The 25,865-nt window shown below is 37.6% G+C and overlaps 1 protein-coding gene across 4 annotated transcripts in view; it reads left to right on the plus strand.

Annotated features, from left to right (window-relative positions):
- Positions 1–25,865, plus strand: part of SULF1 (sulfatase 1) — a 125,422-nt gene that overhangs the window by 17,641 nt on the left and 81,916 nt on the right. For all 4 annotated transcript variants that reach the window (XM_015855714.2, XM_015855711.2, XM_015855712.2 and 1 more), the window contains exons 3-4: positions 3,218–3,289; positions 5,332–5,429. The gene's annotated coding sequence lies outside the window, so the exon portion shown is untranslated. The remainder of the gene's footprint in view (positions 1–3,217; positions 3,290–5,331; positions 5,430–25,865) is intronic.

Consider the following 25,865-nt stretch of genomic DNA (forward strand, 5'->3'; position numbering starts at 1 on the left):
TGTTCTGGAGCTTTCTTATGTGTTAATAATGGTGCTGTAGGTCCATTAGCTTATTCAGAAATACTTCTTACTCCATACAGTGCCCACTCCTACAGAAAGTCCAAGAAAAAAGAAAAAAAAGTATATATATAGTATAATCAGAATTGGATTCTCTTCTCCATTTATTGGCATTTGCAAAGTCAACTAACATAACATTTTCCATGTTGTTCTGCCTTTGGTTAGTTAAAACTGCAAACAAACATCTTGTACTTGTAACTCTTGTATAGGTTACTTAAATACCAGAAATGCAAAAGCACTTTATACAAACACAAATCACTGCACTTTTCACTGGAATAAAGCTGTTTCACAGTGAAATGGGAATCTGCTGCGTAAGGACATTTTCTAGAGAGTGTTGGTCTGAAGAAGTAAGGAACACACAAGTGGCTGAATCTGTTGACATATGTGGGTCTAGTATTTTCATTATGTCAGAAAGATCTCACTTCTGGCATCAAGCTAAGTTCAGGAGTGACTCAGAGATGTGATTCACATACAACATTCCCCAGAGTCCCCTGGGTCTTCCTTGAAGGTTTTGTGACTGTACTTCTTTTATGAGCTTAAATAAGATCATTTGAGCCCCAAGCCATGTTACTCAGTTGTCATATATTGACACTTAGGGAATAATTTGGAAAACTGTTTATCACCAGTACGTTCAAGGTATGCAAAAGAATTCTACATGCAGTAAATCCTTTTATGTCCTATGTGTTATCTGTGTTATACAGGAAAAATTTCTCTCAATGTCACACATACATCTACACCCCTCAAAATCTGTAAATGATATATAGTGCAGCAGTATCTACTCAAAGGAAGAACTATAAATATTACTCTTGCATTATAGCATGCTGTAAGCCTTTCTTATTTTGTGATGCTGTTAAGTCTCCACCTTTAACCCAGGTTGGAAATGTGCTGCAGCAAGTTTTCTGGGTAAGGCTGTGTGCAGTCCCAGTGTGCAGAAACTTGAATACAAAGATTCATGAAAAATGAAAATACTCCTGAAATTTCTTTAAACACAGCAGCATTTAAGGAAAATAATAGATCTGTTTCCAGTAGAATAAAATTATGGCACACTATCCTCTCTGACGTTAAATCATAACAAACTCCTTTGTGCACCTTCTGGAAAGTATCATATTTTCATATGTTCATAAATGTAAAAAACAGAGATCTGGAAACTTTGACGATGGTACAAAGCTACCATCTCCATGTGTCTTTTTCTGCTCTTTAGCAGGCTAGTTCAGTGCCCACTAAAGTAAATGGAAAGATTACTGTTTATTGCAGTGCTATTGGATTCATCCTTCAGTACGTTGCCAGTAACTTATTTCATTGTCACATTCTTTCACTATCCATAATTTTACCCTTCTGTATGTATAGATAAAGAAGTTCCTAATGCTACTGATTAATTATGTTTGGTGCTACTAAGTGTTTCTTGGTTACTTTGCTATCACATGAAGCTGGTGTTGGCAAGGGTGAACAAGAGAGGGCAGAAAATTAATGGATCTCTTGCAATGAAAGGACATATTTTAAACAGAATTGTAATCAGAGCTTTTGTTGTACACACATACAGTTAGCTGATTGTTTGTGAAAAGGGATATTTTTAAGCATCTTCTCTCCATTTAATTTGCTGTTCTAAGCATTGTTTTATTCATTAGCTCATTTTCATCTTGATAATGTGTTTTCTTTGTTTTCTTTGCTGCTACATTCTTGGCCATTTCAAGGCATTTTCATTCCAAAAGTTCTTTACCCAATTTATTTCCCATAATGACAACAAAAACTGGAAAAAAAAATACTCTATTTTGTATCAAGGACCAAAATCTGTCTTTTGGTACTAATATGAAGTCACATCCCACTAAAGTGGGATTTGCAGTTACTAAAGCTAGAAATATGGCCTGTGCATCAGAGCCCTCCCCTTTATGTAACTACTCTCAGTAACTGTCTCAAAGCATAATAAGATTTCATTTACATTTCAAAATTGAGGGGAAAAAGATGATTAATTATCTTCTGGTGTTTACATACGTAGCCCTCCTTGATATCCTCTGAAGACTGATGGATAATCTTTCATTGCACTATATGCTTCACACTCAGTCGCTAATACGTTAAGTGGAAAAACCTTTTGACTTGTGACTTCTTGTCCTTTCATGATATTGAAGATTTTGCCAAGGGAGAGAAAAAATAAATAAAAAAATTTTTTAAAAAATTAAAGAAACAGCCTCTAATGTGCGTTTAGCTACTCCTGGGAAGGGTCCCACTCCACTCACTCATTCCAACTGCTGGCACTCCAAATGTCATCAGGGCTTTGCTGATTCCTCTGAGGTACAGCCAAAGGAGGACTTATATGGCCATTGGGACTGATAAGTTGTGCGAGTGGGATTGTCTGTAAGAGTGTTTTGTTTAATTCCTGGGTTCTTGGCCCATGCAATATACATGCCCAAGAAGAGCATACTGAGGATACCACAGAGAAAGGCAAGTTTTCATTAGTTGTTCATAAGGTTCAATAGTAGCTAGTGAGAACCACAAAGAAACCCTTCAGCTGGCTTATTCTAGCTCTTACATCATTGCTAAAACATTAGCCCTGATCATCAGAAAGAACCTTATTACTTATTACTGGAGGGACCAGTCTCTGCAAGAAGCAGAGCCAAAAAAACCATATTAGGTGATACGACAATAACATTATTTTCACCTCTCCAATTATTTCATGCCTATATATTTTTGCTGTACATTTAAGAATGTTCAGTGTAGATTCTGGGTTTAAGTTTTCAAGGTGAGATCCCAGAAGGCCTATTGGTTTTCACAGCCACTACTGACTTGAAAACCTAACAGCACACTGGTTTGCTTTTTGATTTATTAGGAAGCAGGCTTAAGTGAACTTGCTGGCTGGAATCTATATAAGTCCTGCTGGATTTCTGCTTTGCACCTGCAGAAGCAGATTTAGAGCTACTGCCCTCTGTGGATACCATACACTGTGCACTAGCAGTATAAGAGAACTGTTGATAAATTAAGAACCCTGCCCTGCTGGAGTTGGAGGCAACGTTCCCTGTGAGGCTTATGGAACAGCTCTAAATCCAATACTCTGGGTAATATCTTTGTTAATGTGCTGGAATATATTCCTAGAAATAATGTACAGATAAATGTGTGTTATTTATTGCTTAGAAATTGTCATAACTTTTTATTGTTTTATTTATTACAGCCAGAAAAGAAAGACTGATCTGGGGAAGAGTGGAAAAACAATGACAATATATCTTTCTTGCATAAGACAAAGGTAAGATTTAGAGGACTGTAATATTGCAAGTACTTATTTATAGTGTAATAATAACTATGAGGTAATTTTTTAAGTTCCCAAATGCTGGCAGCTTTTTATTTAAACTTCTCCAGACCATCACAGTCTTGGCTACTTAAGAGCTGGTGCTTTAAAATTCTGAGTCCTTTTCAATTCACTGATACAATGAGTCCACCACAAGATACTGTATGTACCACTGTACTGTTCTACACTAGAGCAGCAAAGGTTACATTTCATTTTGTAGCAGCATGTGAGAAATGCAAGCACTTCAGATTCCTCCAATTTATGTTATCTCTGTTTTGGGTTTGCTGAAGGGAGGATTCTTCATTTCTTTCTTTGTTTGTTTATTTCACACTGTCCCTTAGAACCTATAGCTATAAGTGCCCCAGTTTTCCCTGGAAATTCCTTATTTTCTTTTTCTATGGTCCCAGGTACCCAGTTGTGAATGAAATAATGCTGGCGTCTGTGTGAGTCACCAGAGTTTTCCTAATCATAACCTCTCAGAAATTCACAAATGAAGAATCTAACTGTGTTCTTCATCCTCAAAACAGATAAACTTACTTGCCACTGCCCTTATGAAATAGCTCTAGGAAACAGCAAAGCATGCTTGTTCCAAAACTAGCCTCAGAACACAGAGCTGTTCAAGAGTACACAAGCATTAGGCAGCCAGGCTCTGGCTGGTCCTTCCCAGAAGGGTGCTGTGCCGGATGGAGAGAGCTCCTGAGAAAGGGAGCAGGCAGACTGATGAGGAAGCAGGCTTCACAACAGTGGAAACAATGAAGGACAGAGAGATCATTTCAGCCAATGGGCTGGTGTAGGCAGGAAAACACTGTCTGGTGGCTTTAGTGTCTTCATGTCCGAGGTGTGGGTTTAGTAATGTGCATGCTGACTGCCAAGGTAGTGGTCTCCAGTTCTGCTCCTTTTCTGTAGCAGCTCAGGTTGCGGTATGACAGGGAGGACAGTCTAATGACAGAACTGTCTCACCTGAAGGCCAACCTGTTTGCCATTTAGTGATATGATTTTGGCAGGCAGGGCTAATTCTTGATCCTTCACCAGACTCACCTCAACCACTGTCCTCAGAAGCTTGCAATTAATCATAGCTAAGGGAATGTGAAACACTAGCTCACGTGAGCAAAATATTTCCAGTGTTCACGGACATAAGTAAAACAAAGATCTTTTTCCATCACTGGAACATTCTCCTGAGCAGAGCCACTATGACATCCTGCATTTTGATAGCTGCTCAAGTCAGATGAGGAAGAAGATATGAACCATATGGTTCTTGTCAAATGAAGAAGATGAATAAAGAATTTAAGTTGACATAGATGCAGGTAGTTACGCTTCAGCTGTTGAAAGACAAGACAGATTAGTTTGTGCAAATCTATAGTTGATTTTAATAGTAACTCAATTTAGAAAAGAAGAAAGAATCGAACAGACAAACTAAAAAGCCTAAAAAAAAACACCTCCAAAAATTCTGTGAAAATACTACAGTTATTCTCAGAAAATATCCTGACAAGTTAGAGTATTCAGTGGAGATGAACCTAGCTATTTGAACTTTGGTGTTTATAGCTGTATAAAATATAATGCAGGTCTGTATTGATAAGTATTTAGTAAGAAGCAATACACAAGATAGCCTGTATCCTTATACATTAAAGTGTGCTCTTTCTTTAATGTTTGTGTTATTTTAAATGTGGTATCTTACTGACTTGTAGTGTGCCCATACCATGGAGCTATTTTAGAGACGTGGACATGGCACTAAGGTGCAAGGTTGCAAGGTTTAGTGATGGGATTTTGCATGTCAGGGTGATGGTTGGGTTTAATGATTATGAAGGCATTTTCTAACCAAAGTGGTTCTGTAATCAAGCTAGATATTGGTAAAGTTAGTTCTGCATGGTGATTCAGCAAAATTAATAAGAATAAGCGAGTTCAGTTTTGCAAAAACATCTAAATCTAGTATGAAGACAGCTTTTGTTACAACAAACTTGTGATTCCTAGCAGCTGGAAGTATTTGTTTTCCCATTTTTCAGGTGTTGCCTACAATAAATTCACTGAGCAAGAAATACAGACTTCTGTCCAGTGCTATGAAAATTAACCAAGGCACATTAACTTCAGGAAATCTTCAAAGGTATGAAAATAAAATGCTCACCCAGTAATTATTTAAACCAAACAATCCATCAGCATGCGCTACATGGCCTAAGTATTATGTCAGGTCAATAATTAAGCTGTAGTAAATCTTCTGGAGATTCTATTCTGCCAAACTTTAAAGACTCAAGGCTAACCCGAGGACCCTTAACATTTTCATGAGGAAGCAAATGATTGTACAGATAGCTTCTCAATCTGAAGTTTGCTACTATTAACTTTCCACTTTTAAGACATCCAGAAATTGTATGTTTTAAGTCTGTTGAGTAATATCCTGTGAACAAAATATGTGCCTTTTTTGACGTTACTAAAAGGAATATTTTATAGACTTGAGTTCTGTCATGATAAAAACACTCTTTTTCTGCAGGAAAAGATACACATTAAGCAAAAAGTAATGGCTTGGAATTTTCCCTTGTTTATGTAAACCTGATGATTATAAAACCCAAAGCTAATCTCACTACATGCAGCTGCTCATGGTAAAGAAAAGCACTATGCAAGCTGTCTGGTGTGACTCTGACAAAGTAGTTCTAAAAGATGTGAACAGTGATGTGCTTTCAAGGCCTGGCTGACTTTTAGGTGGAATTAGGCGGCCACTGCAGGTTCTATGGTGGCTTTGTGTTATAAGAATTATAGCACTAGCCTAAGAGTATCAAGTCATATATCTCAACAAGGAAGAATACAAAGTCACATGACAGAGCACAGAGCAGTAATATAAAATACTCTGAGATTCATTTTTTCACTCGCCTATATTATTTTCTATCACCTCATTTGCATGAAACATTTATGTTTAAACAATTTGCAAATGTATATGATTTAATAGCAGGTATATACAGGGCAAGGGTAAATTTGGAGTTAAAATTAAGACATTACTAGTAAGGAAAGACATCTGGTATTCATCAAGTTTATTTCTTGTGGAAGTTTTCATGTTGAATTTTTGTTTGTAAATAGTCATTGTTTGACATGTAAGCTCACAGTGTATTTGAATCACATAATACTTAAACTGCTAGATCTTCAGATAATCTTTGTAACAATTAGAAGGAACACAAGATTATTCAATCAGTTAGTTGACTTACTAATCTAATTGTTCTTTTAAATGGAGTCATATCTCTCAAAATTATACTGTGATACTTTTTATACTTGTGGCTTTATTTTGTAAATTCATTTTATTTATTTTGCAAATAGTAGTGTTTTATATAGTTGGTAGAATATATTTAGTTATCAAGTTAGCTTTCTGGCATAATGCATGCTGAAGGAGTCCCCTCATTCAAATAATAAACAATTTTATTTTCAAAATTTTCAATGAAGTATTTGCCAAATATTTATCAGAGCCATAGTTTCCAGAGAAAAGGTGTATTCCTGGGGCCATGGTCTGTCTGCTTTATTTTCCCTCCAAATCTATGGCTGCATATTGGTCTTATATAATGCATGTATTGTTTTCTTGCATACAGTTCATCAGGAAATCCTGGCTGTCTTGTACAATCTATCTAGCCATTATCTCCAGTTCCAGCTCAATGTTATCTGCTAAATATATCTAGAAATATACTTTTCTAGGTTACTTGTAAAGACGTTAACCAGAGTAGGGCCAAGAAAATGCATGCTTTGCATGCTTTGGGTTTCTGTGGAAGTGCAAGTTACATGTAATGGTTTAGATCATACAGAACCATAGAATGTCTTGGGTTGGAAGGGACCTTAAAAATTTCCTAGTTCCAACTCCCTGCCATGGACAGGGCTGCCACCCACCAGCTCAGGCCGCTCGGAGCCCCATCCAGCCTGGCCTTGAGTGCCTCCAGGGAAGGGGCACCAACAGCTTCTCTGCACAGCTGTGCCAGTGCCTTACCACCTTCTGAGTAAAGAATTTCTTCTTAACATCTAATCTAAATTTCATCTCTTTTAGTTTAAACCCTTTACCCACTATTAGACTGTGTAAAAAGTCAGTCTCCCTCCTGCTGCTGAGTTCCCTTCAAGCCAAGGCCACACTGAGATCTCCTCAGGTTGTTCTCTTCTCCAAATTGAACAAGCTCAGCTCACTCAGCCTTTCTTCATAAGACAGGTGCTCTAGCCCTCTGATTATCTCCATGGCCCCCCTCTAGACTTGCACAAACAGCTCCATGTTCTTCCTGAGTTGAAGGCATCAGGCCTCGCTCAAGTCAATACTCAGGATGGGGTCATCCCCCTCGCCCTGCTGACCACCCCTCCTTTGATGCAGCCAACGTTACTGTTGTCTTTCTGGGCTTCAAGAACGCACTGCTGGCTCACGTCCAGCAAAAGAACGACCTTTTCATGGAGAAAATGATTTGGATTATTATTTGCAATGCCTTCTATTCAGTGAAATGAATAGTGATCATTTTGGTTTTGTTACCAGTCTATCAGAGGTAGGAGAAACAAACAGTATTATGGAAGACTTATTACTGGAATATTTCCCAGTAATTTTTTGTGAATCTTACAGTTAATATTTTTTAGAAGAAGCTTGGGTAGTGTTTATCTAACCTGAAACTTTAGACTTTCAATCTTCATTGACTATATCACATGCTTTTGTAGAATGATTTCTCAAGAAAATCTTATAAATATACCTTTTCTACAGATTTAAGGACATTGAATCTCATACATTGAAACTGTAACTGTGAAGTATGCATAAATGTAATTTGTATTAGTCTGCATTAGGAATGCCTTCAGAATATTTATTATGAAATGAAGTGTTATCACTTGTACCATGTATAAAATAGCTGGAAAGTTCCAAGAAAAATAAAAAGACGGCTTTTTGACCTGAAGCTTAAAAATCATGTCTCTTATGTATATAATCTATTAATGACACTCTTAGTGCAAAGACTTTCCTGGCACATTATCTGCTGACATTCCAAAAGCCAACTTCAGCTAATTAAGTTGAACAGAACTTAACCCTTGGGGTTAGGTCCTTTAGAAATATGTTTCATTAGTGCACATATATTTATCTCAACCCCAGCTCCAAACAGGCTTTTGGATTCCAGTTTATCAAGAGCTTGAAAAACTGATTTCATTTAATATTAAATGAGTTTGATCTTGAAGTAAAAACCAGAGATGTTTGTGTTATGGCATTTCTTTACAAATTAGAAGGTTGAGGAGAGGTAGACTTTGTGACCTGAGCTCTCCAGAGTTCTGCACTGTCCACTGGTGTCTCCAAGCAGAATATCTTGCAGTAGCTCACTTAACAGTCAGATGAGTCTCATAAAATAACTCAGAGGATCCCCACAGGCAGTAGATTGATAGGAAACATAGAGATACAGCAAGTGCAAGAAACAGGTTTTGTAAGACACTTTTCATTTTACTGTACATAAACTGAACCACTGTCAGTGGTCTATCAGCAGGAGGCATTGCTGAGCATCCTCCTGAAAGGCTTACAGTGAACTATGATTGTTTTTGTTTGTTTGTTTTAGAGTTCCACCTTCTGTGTTCTGATACTTCAGATTTATTTGATGTCAGCACAGGGTACAGCCACGTCATGCTGAATCTGTAGTCAGGCAGACATTCTCTAGCCAGGATCTTGTCATGGTTTTCACCCCCTTGTTTAAAGGCTTTTATTTCTTTAGTTATTTATTTATTTCTACCCTTAAAAGAACACAAGAAATACCTATCAGAAATTAGGAACCCCCATGGGAAGACTCCTCTAACACCTCAGAGGCACATCTCTGTGTCATTTACCTCTGTTCATATGTATACAAGTTTGGACATGTATCCACACAAAATTTTTCTGCCAGGAAGCATGTGCTAAACTATTACTCGCTGCATCTCCCAGGTGAATTTTACCCTCAGTGATCTCTGTTCTAGCTCATTAGTATATTCCAATTCAGAAACAAAATTGATTCATTTTACAAGTTTCTGTTTGAAAAAGAGGATTATGTAGAAAGGGAATATTTACTGAAAGATAAGGGGCTTTCTCCCTAAATATATTAGGGTAAATGTTTTTTAATAGATGTAGTAGATAAAATGAGATAGACCAAGGAGACACAACTTTGCCCCTTTGTTTCTTCTTTTTTGTGTGTGTGTGTGTGACCTTCTTGCCCACAGTACACTTCTGACCTGGCTTAGTGAGTGTTCTTCCCATTTGCTTGCCTTTCCTTCTTACACATGAACTATTTATATGCTTTTTATATATATACACAATCGATTAACATCCAGAAGGAGTTTTCTGCAGTATATCAATACAATAGACTTTGATTATTTGCTTTAGAAGACGAGAGAGTGAAGATTCTGGGATTCACTTTTATATCCATAGCCTAACACATATCACTTATATGAAGCAACAGGCACGTGTTTGCCCCTGTGGCTGCTCATCCCTATTAAATTAGTTCACACCAGTAGAGCTCCAAAGAGGAAGCACAAAGTTTTTCTCCTTCATTTCCTCCTGCTACAAAGTGAAAGGGATTCTCAGCTGCTGATTACGTTGCTTCGCTGCATTTCTTACCAGCATGTTTCTCTGCACTGCATGCCTTAATGAGAAGTATGCAGTCAGCAGTTAGGTGACTGGTATACTGAGAGTATGCTCAGTATAAGTGAGACAGGCAAAAATAATAGTAATTATATGATATCTATATATATAATTATTATTTTATATATATATACATACATATATACATATACATATATATACATATATATATATATATATAACTTCAGTCCTAGCCTGTGCCAAACTGAAGGCAGGAACTTTCTTGTACATGTACCAATAAGAGTTCAAGGTCAAGCTTTCAAAATGCCAGTCTCTGTAAGTATTTATGGACACTTAGGTGGTGTTCCCACATTTAGATGGTGTTTTTCCCTGGTAAGAGCCAACTCACTTCCTTCCTAACCAGTATCAGCTGTATTATGCTTCAGTGGAAAACTGGGGCTATCCAAGGGCATCAGCATACAACACGTAGTCTGATAAAAATAATTTTAGTATTGCATACAAAGAATGTTTTTAAAGTGGGGTTTATAAAATAATTGTATGTGACATTATTTCCTCTACCTCTTCCAAATATTTCCATTCAGATGGAGGTTTTAGAAGACTGCAGATTTTTTTTTTTGTTGTTTTCAGCCACATGTTTCTTCTGCCAGTAACTTGATCCAGAAGTATCTTACTGTTTTTCTTGCAAAATGCAAAATGTCTTTATTAGGAAATAGACCAATAGAATCATTAAGATTGTAATGATATAGTCAGAGAATGGAAAAAAAGAATACTACAAGGAAAACTCTTTCCTGGCATTATGTAGTAAGACCAAAAAGACAAAAGAAAAACAGCTGAACCAAAACTGTGCAAACAAACAGAGCTGCTTTATGTGACATCAGTGGTGAGATACAGTAATTCTAAAACTGCACGTTTTCTGAGTTACACATACAGCTAAGATTAACATTTCCGTACTTTTTGTTTTGTTTTGTTTTGTGATAGTCATCTAGAAAAAAAAATGGCATTTCTATAACAGCTTAAATCTACTTGCAGTGAGAAAAGCACTTGGACATGTGTTTATACATTGTATATGTGGTATTGACATAGCAATGAAGTAGCTTACTGAATCAGGGCCAAGAAACACTAATGGGAAAACTTTCCAGCATTTGTGCTCTCCTGCAGATTTACAGATCTACTACAATGTTTCTTTGCTCACTGTTGCCATTAGTTGTAATCATTTTCCCTGTTGCATCCTCAGGTTTTCCTGGGAGGAATTAAAAATAACCTGTTTTCTGTGTCTTGTAGGTTTTTCTCCTGACAAGTGATCAGATTATGTATAGAATTATAGAGTCATTCAAGTTGGAAAAGACCACTAAGATCATTCTGTCCACCTGTCCACCTACCGCCAATATTGCTCACTGACCATGTCCCTCAGTGCCACAAATACATGTCTTTTGAATGCCTCCAGGGATGATTACTCCACCACTTTACTTCTCAAGTGGAAGGAAAACTGATGGGTTTCCATAGAGTTTTACAGCTTTTGATATATTGGAGTGTGTACAATTGAGAGATGAAATGTACATGAGAGATTCTGTAAGAGTTATCACCCCATTCTCAGTCCCTTTTGGTGTTAAGCTGCAGCAAGAAAGGTGGTGCACTAGTTAGTTTATTGACCTAGTATTTGGAGGAATTCAGTCTCAACTCCTCCCTCCCAACATTTCCTGTATGACAGAGCTGAAGTCAGTGCCACAGGGAAAAGGTTGCTCCAGTGTGTCACAGGAGAGCTATGGAAATACACGTTTAAGATTAAAGAGAACTTGGATAATGCAGTAATGGGATGCCCAGAAATGCCATAGAGAAATCCCAGACTTCACACCTCAGAAGCTGTCAAACTATGGGCATGTTTATCTTTAGAAATCAGTCCTGGAAGTTACAGGTCATGTTGCTTCCCACTGAAGGTGTTCTCAGACCCTTACATGATCAGATCCAGAGCTTCTATGGGATACTGAAATCCCATTAGATGTAAATTAAGATGACTAAGGCAATAAAATATGACCACTGATTAACAAAGCAAGTCATTATAGCCATAAATTCTATAATTTATAAATAGCCAGAGACATGACTGAGTAACCATGTTCAACCATGCAACTAATTAAAAGCAAATAAAGATATGATGGCACAGTAGTTGTAGCTGAAACAAAAACATTCTTTACTGGAATTTTCAGATTCTTTCACACATTAACTTTTCCTTCAGGCAGCAGGCCTTTCCCATAACTTTTCATACTGTAAGTAGGGCCAAGTAAAGAATTGTCTCTATTATATATTCCTGAGTACTTAAAACTGTGCGTAACTACTGATATTGTGTAGAATACCAGAAATAATGTGCAAGCACAGTTTTTCTTCTGCAGAAACATGGACTTTGAATTGAGGTATTGATTTAGATAAATTTATAAATAGCCCAACAAGTGGCCAAGAAGCAAGAGAAGTGGAAGATAGTGTTTGTGGAGCCCTGTGCTAAGATTGCATTTCATATTCTAGCAGGACTACTTTCTATTGTGGTACTCAGAACACAGATGGCATTGACACCTCAAGGTACCCAGCTGTATCATGACGAATTTTTAACTCTATGGAAGTATTTGCAATGGGGAGACGATGGCTATTTTTATCATTTGCCTGTCGTTTCCCTCCTAGATACTACCAAGTGCTGTTGTACCAGTCTGATTCTTGGATTGAGGATGCACTGTAATTTGCTGTTGCTCTGCTGAGAGCAGTCTGAATATTGTATCACACAACCAACACAGACTGGGGAAAAATAAAGAAATGTGGTGCAGAGCTGAAGACGAAGCATAATCAAAATACAATAGCAACAAAGATCTAAAAATTGACTCAAAGAGTATTAATTAGAATAAGCAACAGAGTGGTGATTACGGAGTGATTGCTGGGAGAGAAGGTGATGACAGAGAGCTGAGTGGATCTGTTCCAGTGCAGGAACAGAATCACAGAATGGCTGAGGTTGGAAGGAATCTCTGGAGGCCATCTGGTCCAACCTTCTGCTCAAGCAGGGATGCTCACAGATTCTTGCTCAGGAACATTTCAAAGATAGAACTGTCCTCACTGAGGCTTGAGACTTCTGAAAAAATTCTGGTAATTTTTTTATTAAAGTGCTGCTCTAGCACAAGACCAATATCATACAGTTCCCATATTTTCTATGATTCATGATTGTGACATGATTAAAGTTAGATATGTAGCTCATGCTGCCTGACAAGTGAGTTCACAAACACAACTTGCATCTTATAAATCAATAATAATAAAGATGGTATTAGAATTTTTTTCTTTATACAGCACCAGTATAGCTCCTGAGCAAACCATTTACCTTTGTAGGACTTGCTCCAGTGCATATGAGAGGAATTTAATTATATTAAATTAATTATATTATATTAAATAATATTATTATTTAATTAAAAAAATAATGACTCTTCCTCCTTCCCTCCTTCCCTCCTTCCCTCCTTCCTCTCCCTTCTCGCCTTCCTCCCTTCCTCCTTCCTCCCTCCTCCTTCCTCCCTTCCTCCTTCCTCCCTTCCTTCCTTCCTCCCTTCCTCCCTTCCTCCCTTCTCCTTCCTCCCTTCCTCCCTTCCTCCCTTCCTCCCTTCTTCCTTCCTTCCTTCCTTCCTTCCTTCCTTCCTTCCTTCCTTCCTTCCTTCCTTCCTTCCTTCCTTCCTTCCTTCCTTCCTTCCTTCCTTCAACAGTTTATGTGCACTCTTGATGGATGAAAAGCAACAAAATCTTTCATCTACAAACTTGAAAAGTGCATGACTATTTAAATGTCAGTTTTAAATGTATCTTCATGTCGTGAAGATGCAATCACCACATAGAGAAGATAAGAGGGATCATTTCACTTCTCACTGAAATGCAGCCATTTCTGGGATATGGAGTATTATTGGTTTTAGCAAAATAAACGAGTTTTAGTGAGGAGTGGAATAATATATACTGCTAAAACACCAGAGAAAAAGTAAGCAGAGTAGAATGTAGCTACTTAATTAAAATATCTTGTATATGTCTTAAGATATGTTTATTTTAAGTAATGGATATTTTCTTAAGCTATATGAACTCAAATGCTGTTTCTATAAAGGGAGATGTTTGACCTGCTTCAAGGTATAAAAGAAGATTTGTGATTCTCCTAAGTCCACATGCCCTAGATTAATGTTAGTGTCAAAGTGATTCTCCGTTAAGCTCATTTAATGTACCTTTGGGCTGTAAGATGTTACTTTGCCAGCAGCAAAGGTCACACATTTTCAGGTATTGACAGTGCAAGTAATGACAAGTTGTTTCTGTGTTTGAGTGGATCAGGGTCTTTTTAGCATTTATTCGGTGGATTTGGCAAACTGTAGGCTCTGCCCAAGAGGGATCTGTGCCTTTGAGGATACAGCGGAGGGAATTATTAAACCTCCAGCTCTGAAATCTATAGCTTCATTTAGTTCAGACCTCCCAAAGGAATTTTTATGCCTTGAGCTAAATAGCAAACAATTTTGAAGCTGACTTTACCTATCTAGCAGATTTCTTCTTGATCATAAAGAGAAACTGAAAGAATCATTTCTATATTTGAAGAATTTATAGAGTGTTGCACACGTTTTTTGCTTAAATATATTTACTTATAGAGGGTCAAACTAGCCTTACAACTGCAGTTACAAAAAAACAATAGTCTCAGTGAAACTTTGCAAACATGGGTGCTTAGAAAGGAATCTTGATCAAATAGCTGAAACTTAGGAGCAGGACTGAAGTGCCATTTTCCTGCCTCCTTCACAGGTTGTTGAGTGACATAACCAAGTCCTGTAACAATACCAAGATTTACACAATGCTGTAAGTCATCATTAACAGGCAATCAGAAAAATGCATTAAGCTGCTCAGATGAGAACTTGACATTTCCCAAAGATTCACAGACTAAACACGGCTTCTCCTGTATATTTTAGTGGTAATGAATGCTGAAGGGGAAAGTTTTGTTCTCTTAGGCAAAAGCCAAACAAAGATAATTACTGTTATGACACTCTGGGGATATAATTTGATAAGTATCATCAGACATTTACAATCTTTGTAGGAGACTGTTTCTCCTAGACTGGGATGTGAGGAATGAGAATTGGAAACAACTTATGGTGAGTGACAAAGGGATGGATACTCCAGGTGTGTGTCACACACAGATGCAGAAACCCAGGTCAAGGTTACAGTTAGGCTTCTTTGGGAAACAGAAATATTATGAAGCCATGTCCTCTATCTCAGTGTTTCCTCCTAGAATGTTCCAGATATATTTATCCCCAAACTGTCACATGATGAAAAGCAGAAAGGTCTCAAAAATGCCAGCACTCTGCTCCCCCACCCTCACCCCCACCCCCCCCACCCCCCATCTAGTGGTCTAACCTGCAGAACCAAGCCTCTCTCCTACTCTTCCTCTCCAGCACATGGATCTTGTTCAGGTCAGCTTTCCCAAGAGATGGAACCTTTTGTCACTGTTGCCCAGTGACAGAGGAACCCTCCTAGGGCTGGAGCTGAAGCTCTGAATGTCATCAGGGTGAGGAAGGCTTGAATTTCACATCTCCAGTTTTCTGGTACATCCCCTACTTCCTGTGAATTTTCCGTAGCCAAGGTGTGCCTCACAAATTGGGCTCCTCTAGAGACTTAAGGCCTGTTTTGCATCTCCTAAACAGCTTTAGCTTAAAGGCAGGATCTTAGGCAATTAGTGCAACAAAGACAGGGTGACAACTGAGCAGATCCAGAAGCCAAGCATTAGGTCTCTAAGGAACTTCAGGTATCTTAAACTGTGCAGCAGGGTAGATATGGATAATATTAATTGCTGTTCTGAAGTTAAGCTCCTACATTTCTCTGAAAGGGCACTGATGGGATTTGTTGTGTGCTTGCTGAAAAGTGCATTGGTTCATGCTTTAGTGACCTGATTATTGCTAGAGTTTGTTCATTTGTTCATACATCACATTTTCCACAGGTGTCCATGCAGGGGTTTAATTGACCCTGATTGAATTGATCAGCACAGACTTATGCACAGTCATGCTTTCCTCACATCTTTCTCACATCTGTGCTGTTTGTTTCCCCTTTCCTCTCATATTTTATCAAAGTTTCCCTAAGTTTAAGCACTTTCCCAGGCATTTTTCCTTTTATTTCTCCTCCCATTGCCTTTTCATCTTCAGAGAAAACTGTGAAAGATGTGAAGAAGGCAGATGGAGGATGAGATGAAATATGATCTGAAAATCCAATATAGTTTGCCTCCAGGTTCTTCATTGCAAAATTTGGGATCTGGACAGCTTTCCTAGCTTGCTTGTACAGCTGAACACAGGAAGGAGAACAAGGACACTGTTGAGTGTGATGGTATATTAAGCTTCAGGAGAAAGCAAAAAAGCATTACAGGCAGAAAGAAAAAAAAAAAAAGAAAAAAGAAAAAAAAAAAGAAATTTAAAAATAATTTTTGAAAAGGTATTACAAGCCAAAATTGTGCCAGTTTTTCCCTCACAGTAGCAATAAATACTCAGGCACAACTAACTTTGCTAAAGCATGAGGAAAAGCAGTAACAGAATATCTCTAGTGTTGCAAGTGGTGTCTTATTTCAATGTCATTCTTCTAAAGGCAGCAGTATTATGTTGGATTATGTTGTTAAAATTAAAGATTTCAATTGATGCTTCTGAACTTAAATACAGTTGTTTTTCTTCCCAACTGTATATTTTAGGGCACTCATGTGCATTTTCTACCCTTACGAGGAAATAAGAGCACCGCATTTTAAATAAATGTAAAGGAAAGGAAAATAATGTATGTATATGTGTGTATCTGTAGATAAAGATGAAGGTATTGATTTAATCTCTAACCTTGTTTTGTTGTGATTTCTGATTCATCAGACAGAATCTGGGAAATTATGACATTTTAAGAAACCCTCCACAGTATGACTCATTCATCCTCTTTCTTTGTTTTTTTGTTTAACTGTGTGATAGTTATAACTCTAGGTGGACCTCAAAGGAGCAAGCATCAACAGGGAGATTTTATTCCATGTATGTACAACTGAACTTCTTAAAACTCTTCTGAATTTTGTCTTTTCATTACATTTTTCGGTTAAAGGTGCTAGAGAAGCTCAGAAACGCCAATTTCCTGATCAGCAAGGAGGGTACTGGTCTCATTTCTCAGGTGATAAGTGATGGGACATAAGGAAATGGCCTAAAGTTGCACCAGGAAAGGATTAGATTGGAGGGAAAGACTCTTCACAGAGAGGATAATTGGGCATAGGAATGGGCTACGCAGGGGAGTCTCCACCCCTAGGGGTATTTTAAAGACATGGACATGGCACTAGGGACATAGTAGTAGGACTCAATAGATCAGGTGGATGATTGAACTTGAGGATCTTGAAGGTCTTTTCCAACTTAGATGATTCTATGAATTTCTGTAGATGTCAGTATGTGAATATCTGATCCCCCCAGTATAGGCAATAGCATTCAAGATGGTCCTGCCAAGATGGACCTTTAAGAAGCTGCATGTGGGATGCTAAATACATTCCCAGTTTCCCCTGACTACACAAACTGTTACGGAAGCTTAGACACCTGCCTTGTGTGGTGACACTGACATTCTGAATATTAAATCTAAGTGTCTAGGTGGAGATAAACACCACACAGTATAATTATCCAAGTACATGTAGATGTACATATGCAGTACAGATTATGATTGGGTTAGTACTGCTGTAGTTGTAATGTGAATAAAAGTTAAACCTATTCTGTTGTGTGATGCTTGGGTTTAATTGAAATCCATTTCAATTTACTAATTCACTTTTATTTGCATTTACCTATTGTAAAAGGGATATATAAGGTTGTGCTCATGAGTAAAGTAAATTTAAACTATCTTATGATTAGAATATTCAGGGTGTTCAGTAACAGTCCAGTATAGTAATGTCCATTAAGCATTACATGTCAGTTACACTTACTTCTTTCCAGTAAAACTATTAAAACTAGAAGTTAGAGAGCCAGTCCTGTGGAGTCCAAACAATTCCAATAGTGATTAGTACCATAAAAGAAAGAGCACTCATCACCTTAATGTTTAGCATTAAGCAGAATGGAGTCCTCTGGGACACATTCATGCCATTAGAGAGGATCAGGCTAAGATCTAAAAATAACTGACAAATTGTCAAAATAGACCTAAAGTGGTGCGTAGATTTTTGTGCTTTCTCCTGTGTGTAGGTGAATCTGACTCTCTTAATAAAATCCTGACTTGTTTTTCTGTGCAAAACAGGTTGCTGACAGCTCAGAAATAAAGAAGAGTTTAAATTTCTTTTGGATTTAGAACTCTTAAAATCTTCCATCAAAGCAGTACTTCACTAGATATGTTAGTTGTGCACCCATGTAGGAGCAGGATAAGTCAGCACTTGATTCTCCATGTGTCTCCATGCTAGAGATATTAGCTGATGATCACAGCCACATGAATGTGGCTACACTGCTTCTAGGAACATCTCAACTCCATAATCAGTACAGCTTCTTTTGCATTATACAGTTAATAATTCCATATGAATAATATCTAGCTCTATGGTAATTCAGTTCCCTGGATAACAAAGAGGATCTCAGTGGTGTCATCCTGCATTCAGCTGGGATTTGTTAATTTGAACTCAGTGTTGGCTCTGCCAAGCCCAAAGTGGAGCTGGCTTTGGTGGCAACTCTAAGGCTGGGAAGTTACAAATGGAATGAAGCCTTTTCTTCTGCGCTGTGGTCACTTTTGATGGAGAGGAGTTTGTGATTTATTAGAGGAGGCACAGTACTGTGGGTTTTCAGGTAGCCTGCTCTGTTTTTTTGTTCTGACTGGAGAGGCACAGACCAATATTCAGTCAGAGCAGCCAACACGTTCCAGAATCCACTCTCGATAGGCACAGACTGAGGCTGTGTGCTTAAGTTTATCAGGATTTATATATATTTACTTTAAGGGTATCCATCTCTTCACATCAAGATTTTCCAAGATCCCTAGGCAGATGCTGTCCTTATTGACATGGACAGCTCTTGAATGCCTATAGCACTGAATAGTCTTCTAGCACTGATTCTTTCATTTTCTCTAAACCTTTAACATTAACATACATGTACTTTCTTCATATAGCAGTGAGATACTTCAAATCTGGAGTGAACTTGAACGCTTAGCTTCACATTTATTAAAATGTCAGAGTTTATAATGTCTGTGAAAACTGCAGCAGTTGAAGCATTCTGTTTCCATACCTGATAGAGATACTTCCAATTGAAGTTATTTTTATCTGCCTGTGATTTTGCATTCACAAAAGGCAGACAATTCTGGACAACAAACTTTTGGGATATTCCACCAATTTCTTTATGACTGCATATTCATTTTTTGATTATAATTGTCTTTCAAAAATCTTATTTGAACAAACAGATGTTCCAAAAAATGTGACATAAGCTTATATATAAATTAAATCCAAAAGCCTCTAGCATATTGACAGACAACAGAAAACTAACGTCAACAGAAAAGACTGGAACATAATTAAAGAAAACATAGCAAATAAAATATCTTACTTGTGCTGAAGAAACAGTCTCCAATGGACTACAAATATTTTTCATTTCTATAGCAACTCATCATCAAGAACTCTCTAAAAATATAGATTAATTAAGCTTCACAATTTGAAAGGTAGATAAGAGTGATATTAGAATGGTTCTGTTTATCACTGGAGTGCAGCCATTTGTGATTGATGTTTGACAGCATACAGCCGTGTTGACCCAGATGGTAACAATTGCATATAGAAAGTATAGACTGTAACTGTAGACAAGATTCTGACTGAACACTTAATGTCAACACTGACAACATTAAGATACTGATTACAGTGAGAAGGAAACTACTGTTCATATTGTCTGCTGAATACATTGGGAACTCCCTTAAATACAGGTAGTTACAGTCATGTCTTCTTATTTGCCTGGGCAAGTCCCTTAATCTTTTCCTATCAAAACAAGGACAAAAGACATGCCATGTGGAACAGATTCTGAAAACTCTGTGGAGCCAAAAAAATCTGTTGCCTGTGACCCTGGGGAAAACTGGGACATTTGGTAAGACTTCAGTTTGCTTGTATTTCTTTGAGCGTTTCTGCTAGAAGTGTTGAATTATTTGAACTATGTCAATAATTGCCCAAGTTTGTCTATGCAATCTAATTCATTTAAGAAATTACTTATGAAAGTAGTAAATTTGATGACAGATAAGTTAAACTAATTAATCATCAGTTAATCATGACCCTGTATCTAGACAAGCAGCAGTCTTACAATATGCTGTGCCTGAAGGCAATAAGAATACTGTACATCAAATGAAGCATTGAGAGTATTTCTTTTTATATTCTGATTGTGCAAGCCTCTAGGCATACTATAAATTCATTAAAATTAATAATAATTTAAAAAAAAAATTCTTTACAACCTCTGCCCTTCTCTCAGCATAATTCAACTTTTCAGATACTGTGTTATTTGACTGAATTTCCTCAGCCAATTGAAAGAAGGCAGTCCAGGCTGCAAAATTCACTGTGCCACAAACATACCGCCATTACTTTTTAATAAACTTTCATCTCCCTAAAATTACAGAGACATTTTGAGCGTCCTGTAGGTAAACTCATTTGAAACATTCTGTTTCAAACTAATGGGCCAGGATTCAAAATGTCCCCACTGCAGAATTATAGTTCAAGGAAAGACATGATCTGTTGGGTACAATGCTCAGAACCATTTCTCTGTAAATGAAAACCAGTGCTTGTGACTTCATCCAAATACAGCTAGCCAGAGTAACTTTTGTTTGAGCATCACTGCTCTCCAGTAACCTTCTACAATGCAATGTTCTGTAGCATCTTGGAGATCCATGTTTCTAACAGCAAATAATCATGCATGCTGTATTGCTGAACCTGAGTGTTGATGGACAAAGACTTTGGTCCTGATAGTGGGTTTTTATCCTAGAAGAATGGTGTAGCTGTGTTTATAACAGCAACCTTAAAAACTGCCTTAATAATCTCTGTTATTTTCACCTGACAGTATTAAACTTCGGGGTAGTTCAGTGTACTTGGCTTTTGCGAAGTGTCCTTTGTCTGACTATGAAGCTTCCCTACCCAAGGAGTTCCTTTAAGCATTCCTGAGTGGAATTTGAATGGAGTCTGAAACTCCTTCAGTTACTTCTATCATTGATTTCTGCTCTGCTTATGAAATCTAACAGAACTGTGCCAATATTAATGGGACTGAAAATGGTAGTAACTGAGAATTAAGCTGCTAATACTGGGGCTGCTCTGAAAGTAATGCTTCCTGTGTTGCTATGTTGGTCTACGATATCAGAGGTGAATGTTGGTAAAATGGCAGTAGAGGTTGATCCTTCCTGGCAATATTCCATTATATTTTGTTGCCGTGTGACAGGCAGCAGCAGAAGAGCAGTCTGACAAAATGATGTCTGATATTGAAGTGCACATGGAGCAATGGTGTGGAATTTAATTCCTTCATGTGGAAAAAATGGCACCTGTTGACACTGACTGTTGCTTGCTGTACATCTATGTATACCAAACAGTGACTGTGAGCACAGTGAGGCAGGGGGTGAAGTGGTGATGGCAGTGACACTGGGTCACCTCCTCTAGTGCAGATTGTTCCAAATGTGTCAGTGGTTCATGGGCGGGTTCGGCCCAGCTCCATGATGAGAGGGGTGGAGGGATTCACAAATCCATGCCTCTGAAAAGGGGAAACAGGCAACCCCAAAATAATTAAAGACAGTGACAACAATATGAGGAGAAAGAAACTAATATACTAAATACGGTATTGGAATGCAAGATAATGCACTATGATACAATATGATTAGAACTGAAGCTGATAAATCAAGTATAATGAGAGAGAGAGTGTCTGAAAGGTGGAAAGGGCCACACTGTAATGCTGAAGTTGGACATGCAGTTGGGTCAAGCAGCAGAGATGAGAGAGAGCCGAAAAAAGGAAAAGGGAAGGTTAGGTGAACCACAAAAGCATATGTCCTCTCTGAACACAAAGGGCCCTTGGATATGTTCTTCGCTTCCAGACAGGTACCCCAAACTGGACCATTAACTCTTTAACTCCACTGCACTACATGATGTTATGGTGTGGAATACCAATAACCAAAAATCATAACACCATAGCATTGTGGCATACAGGCTCTTGTTCATTGCTGGTGAAAATGTGTAACTAATGGTGATGACTACAGAATCATAGAATCACCGAGACTGAAAAAGACATTTGAAGATCATCCGGTCCAACTATCCAACTACCACCAATATTTCCCACTAAACCATGTCCCTCGATACAACATCTAAACATTTCTTGAACACCTCCAGGGACAGTGATTCCACCACCTCCCTGGACAGCACACAGAAAAATAGCATTTTGTAACTGAGAATTTGCTCTATCAAATAGTGTTATTATGTGCTTAGGATAGGTTGTAGTTTCCACAGAAAGAAAAAGGAGGCATTACAGAGCTACCTGTGTAACATGAGCAGAAAAATATAGTAATCATAAAACAAAAATAAAATTTCACATCTCAGATGCCAACTTATTTTCTCTGCTATAGTGATTGATTCCTATATTTTACATGCTTAGTTTGAAGTTGAATAAATGTCACTTTTTCAGAGGATGATTCAGTTCATTCATTCCATAGCCTTAGGCAAAATTCCTCAGTGCTCTGTATTTTGTTCGGGGAATATTCATGTTCTGAAGTCAAGCACAAATGTTCACTCACATTATCTATTTGAACAAACCAGCTGTTTAACATTTCAGACCACCTTTTAACCAAGTCCACTTCTAAACAAAAATGTTCTTAGTTGATTCTTGAGCTTGCCTTACTAGGCCAACCACAATGAACCTTGAACAACAAGGAATAGGTGCTGAAAAATGAAAGTTCAAAAAAGAACATTACTAAATTTACATAAAATTAATAATGTAGGGAGCCCTGAATTACCAGGGTGTGCAAGTAACTTAAGGCCACTGACTGATATCATACTGTAGCAGTGGTACCAGTGTTCTCAATCTTGCCTGCACACTGGAGAACAGCAGATCTTTCTTTTCCTAGGAGAAGAAACAGTTCTTCTGCCTCCCTCTTCTCCTGTTCTGCCCTGTCAAAAGGAGTGTAAGAGAGGGATCTTCACCAAAATGGTTGCCCAGTGTAGTGCATGGTAAGAGTCTGTCATTCAGGAAGGTCTTATCTGTTCACCCCTTGGTAAGGAGGACTGGGAAGAAAAGCTAAAATTTCAGCTTTGTATGGTTGCCTGGCTTTTCAGATGTGACTCCACCAAATTAAACCTGAGAACAGCCTGTTGTATTAAAGAGAAACATAGAATTAGAAATTTGTAGTGCTATCAAAATGAAAACCATCCTTCAGAAACTTATAGCTGCCTTGGCTCAGTCCATAGGCTTGTTCCCTACTCCTAGTCTCTTTTTAAAGGAGACACTGGGGGAATGTGGATTAAATGATTAAATAAAATCAACTAATGGCATTAAAACATTAAGCTGGATAAAAATATTGGGGTTTGTTTTTACAATACTTTGAAGGCATCATATATATAGTAGGAAAGTCTCTTTTTTAATAGTACTTGGCTGCAAAAGTTGTGCAAAGGATCAGAGCCAGAAATAGCAGTCGGGAAGAAATGATACTTCAGACAAAATGGAGCAGTATTCCCTGACATTTCTGCCAAATTTGTTAATTTATTTTAATGATTTTTTAAGCACTGAATGATACTTTGTTTTAGTGGAGGTAACCTGCCCACACTAGCAGGCTACATGACACTGAAGTCATGTTTTGATTAGCATCAATATTCCTACATACCTAAATCAATTCATTGTGCAAAGGTACAAGCGCCAAAATAAGTAATACTCTCAGAATTAATGATGTTTGGTCATCTATTCTCCAGTGAGGCTAGAAACACAGATGAATGTGATGCCCTTCCCATTTTATGTCATCAGAACACTTCCTTCTTCAACTCCGAAGAAAACACAATTTTAGTATTGCCAACTCTCTCTACTTTATCAGACATCTCAATTTTGGCATCTTATGATTCTAGGAAAATGTATCTTTCATTTGGAAGAAAAAGACATATTTTTTTAGGACTTCTGATTGCCAAAAAAACTTTCAAGATGTACAACCATAAAGGTTATGACTCCAGAAGATACGTAACACAAACAGAGCATTTATTATTGTTTAAGAATATTATTATTTTGAAACCTATTTCTTGACTTGTCCTGGGGACTCAACTCTTAACTTTTTCATTTAATGCTCCTGCTATTTGTAGGAGCTCTTGATTTTACAGTGGTCCTCAGTATTTCTAATGTTCAGTAACTTTACGATTTCTCATTTTCTTCTGCACTGCTCACCTTTTTTCTTAAATCCTTCTGATACAATTGAAGTAAGAATTTTGCCAATATCTTCAGATTTGAGCTTTCAGGAAATTTAAGGAAAGATTTAATCCTTCAGACTTATTCAGATTGGATGTATTGTGCAGCACAGTTAAATCATTGTTATTCTTTTATTCCCTCTGTATAAAAATAACAGAACTATAAAAATCTTTTTGATGTCTAGGATAGTATATGGCATCACAGGAAATCTAGGAGGTCTTCTAAGCTGATTAAATAAAACTAACAAGAATCACAGGAGGGAAGGGAGGAGGGAAAACACTTGCTGGCCTGATCTGTTTGCAGAAGCTGAAGCAATTCTCCACCAGTTAAGGATTCAAATTTCCCTGGTGGACTGATGACCTTTGATGTGATAATTGCTGGTTTTCCTGCAACTCCAAAAGAGAGTATGTATAGTAGGGTTAGAGGAGAAAGGGATAAATATTAACAAAGCATTGGATTTTTATTCAAGCACAGTGGGAGCCAAGCAGTTAAATGCTTCTTTTCATCCCATGGAACAGGATAGTAACTAAGATCTCCCTGATTTTTGCCACATACACCTTAATTCCTGAGCAGTTGTGGGTAAGAGAGCTTATTCTGCTGTTGAAAAAAATATTCAATTTGTTGGGTTTTTCTTCTTTTGAAACTGTCATAAAATTCTATTTAAAACATTATTTTAAACACTATTAGCTATTCACCTCCCATGTAAAGCACATGCATGTGTAAGAATACTAATTTTGCATAAGTGCATCCTTAGAAGTTTTATTCTTCATGTTAGGCTGGATAAGATAAGATAAGACAGGCAAAAAAAATAAAACCTATGAGAATGTTATCCTTATTATGTTGTCACCCACAAGAAAGTTTCTGCTCCTTACATGAATCCAGGTAATTAAGGAACCTCTTGCACACAGTTCACCACATGATAAAAAAAATACAGGTGCGTGTAGCATGCAGTTCCCTTGCGTACTCACAAGCTGGGTGAAGGAAGAATTGTTCATAGAGCTTTCTACCACTGTCCAGGACTGTGAACAATGCTATGCAAAACAGGGAAAACACAGCCTATTGCTTACAAAAAGGACTATTTTTTTTACTTTTTAACAGAGACACAAGTGGTTCATTTACCTGGTACTGAAGTTACTTTCTTCTGAAGTGAGTTGTTGCTTTACTTAGCAGGTCAAATGATACTCAGAGTTTGCCAAAAGGCTTACCATTTCCAGTCAAGATGTTAATTTGCATGTCTGTCATGGCTTGGAAAAGATTAAGCACTAGCCTTTTTTCTAGCATGTCAAACTTATTGTGCTGCTATCTCCAAGTATTTTAAAGCCAAATAAAATTAAGATTTTCAGACTGATTAGATGCTGTGACTGCAAAGGGATTTTTGTATTCAAGAAGAGACTTTGTTGTAGCAGCCATCATATCTGACCTGCTCCCTAGGTCAATAAAGATGAAGGGCTCTTGGTCTGTTGCAAAAGGAATTCATTGTGAACTAAGATTGTGTCAACTTTCATATGCATACACTTACTGCAAACCTAGCAACATACATGTTTTCTTCAACTGATTAATATAGAATCAAATGAGACATACTGTTTCTGAGGAAAGCATCCTTGTAAAGCTGTCTGAAATGAGAGGTTAAATATCAAAAGGG

Source organism: Coturnix japonica, chromosome 2, assembly GCF_001577835.2.
Source record: "Coturnix japonica isolate 7356 chromosome 2, Coturnix japonica 2.1, whole genome shotgun sequence".
Lineage (NCBI taxonomy): Eukaryota > Metazoa > Chordata > Aves > Galliformes > Phasianidae > Coturnix > Coturnix japonica.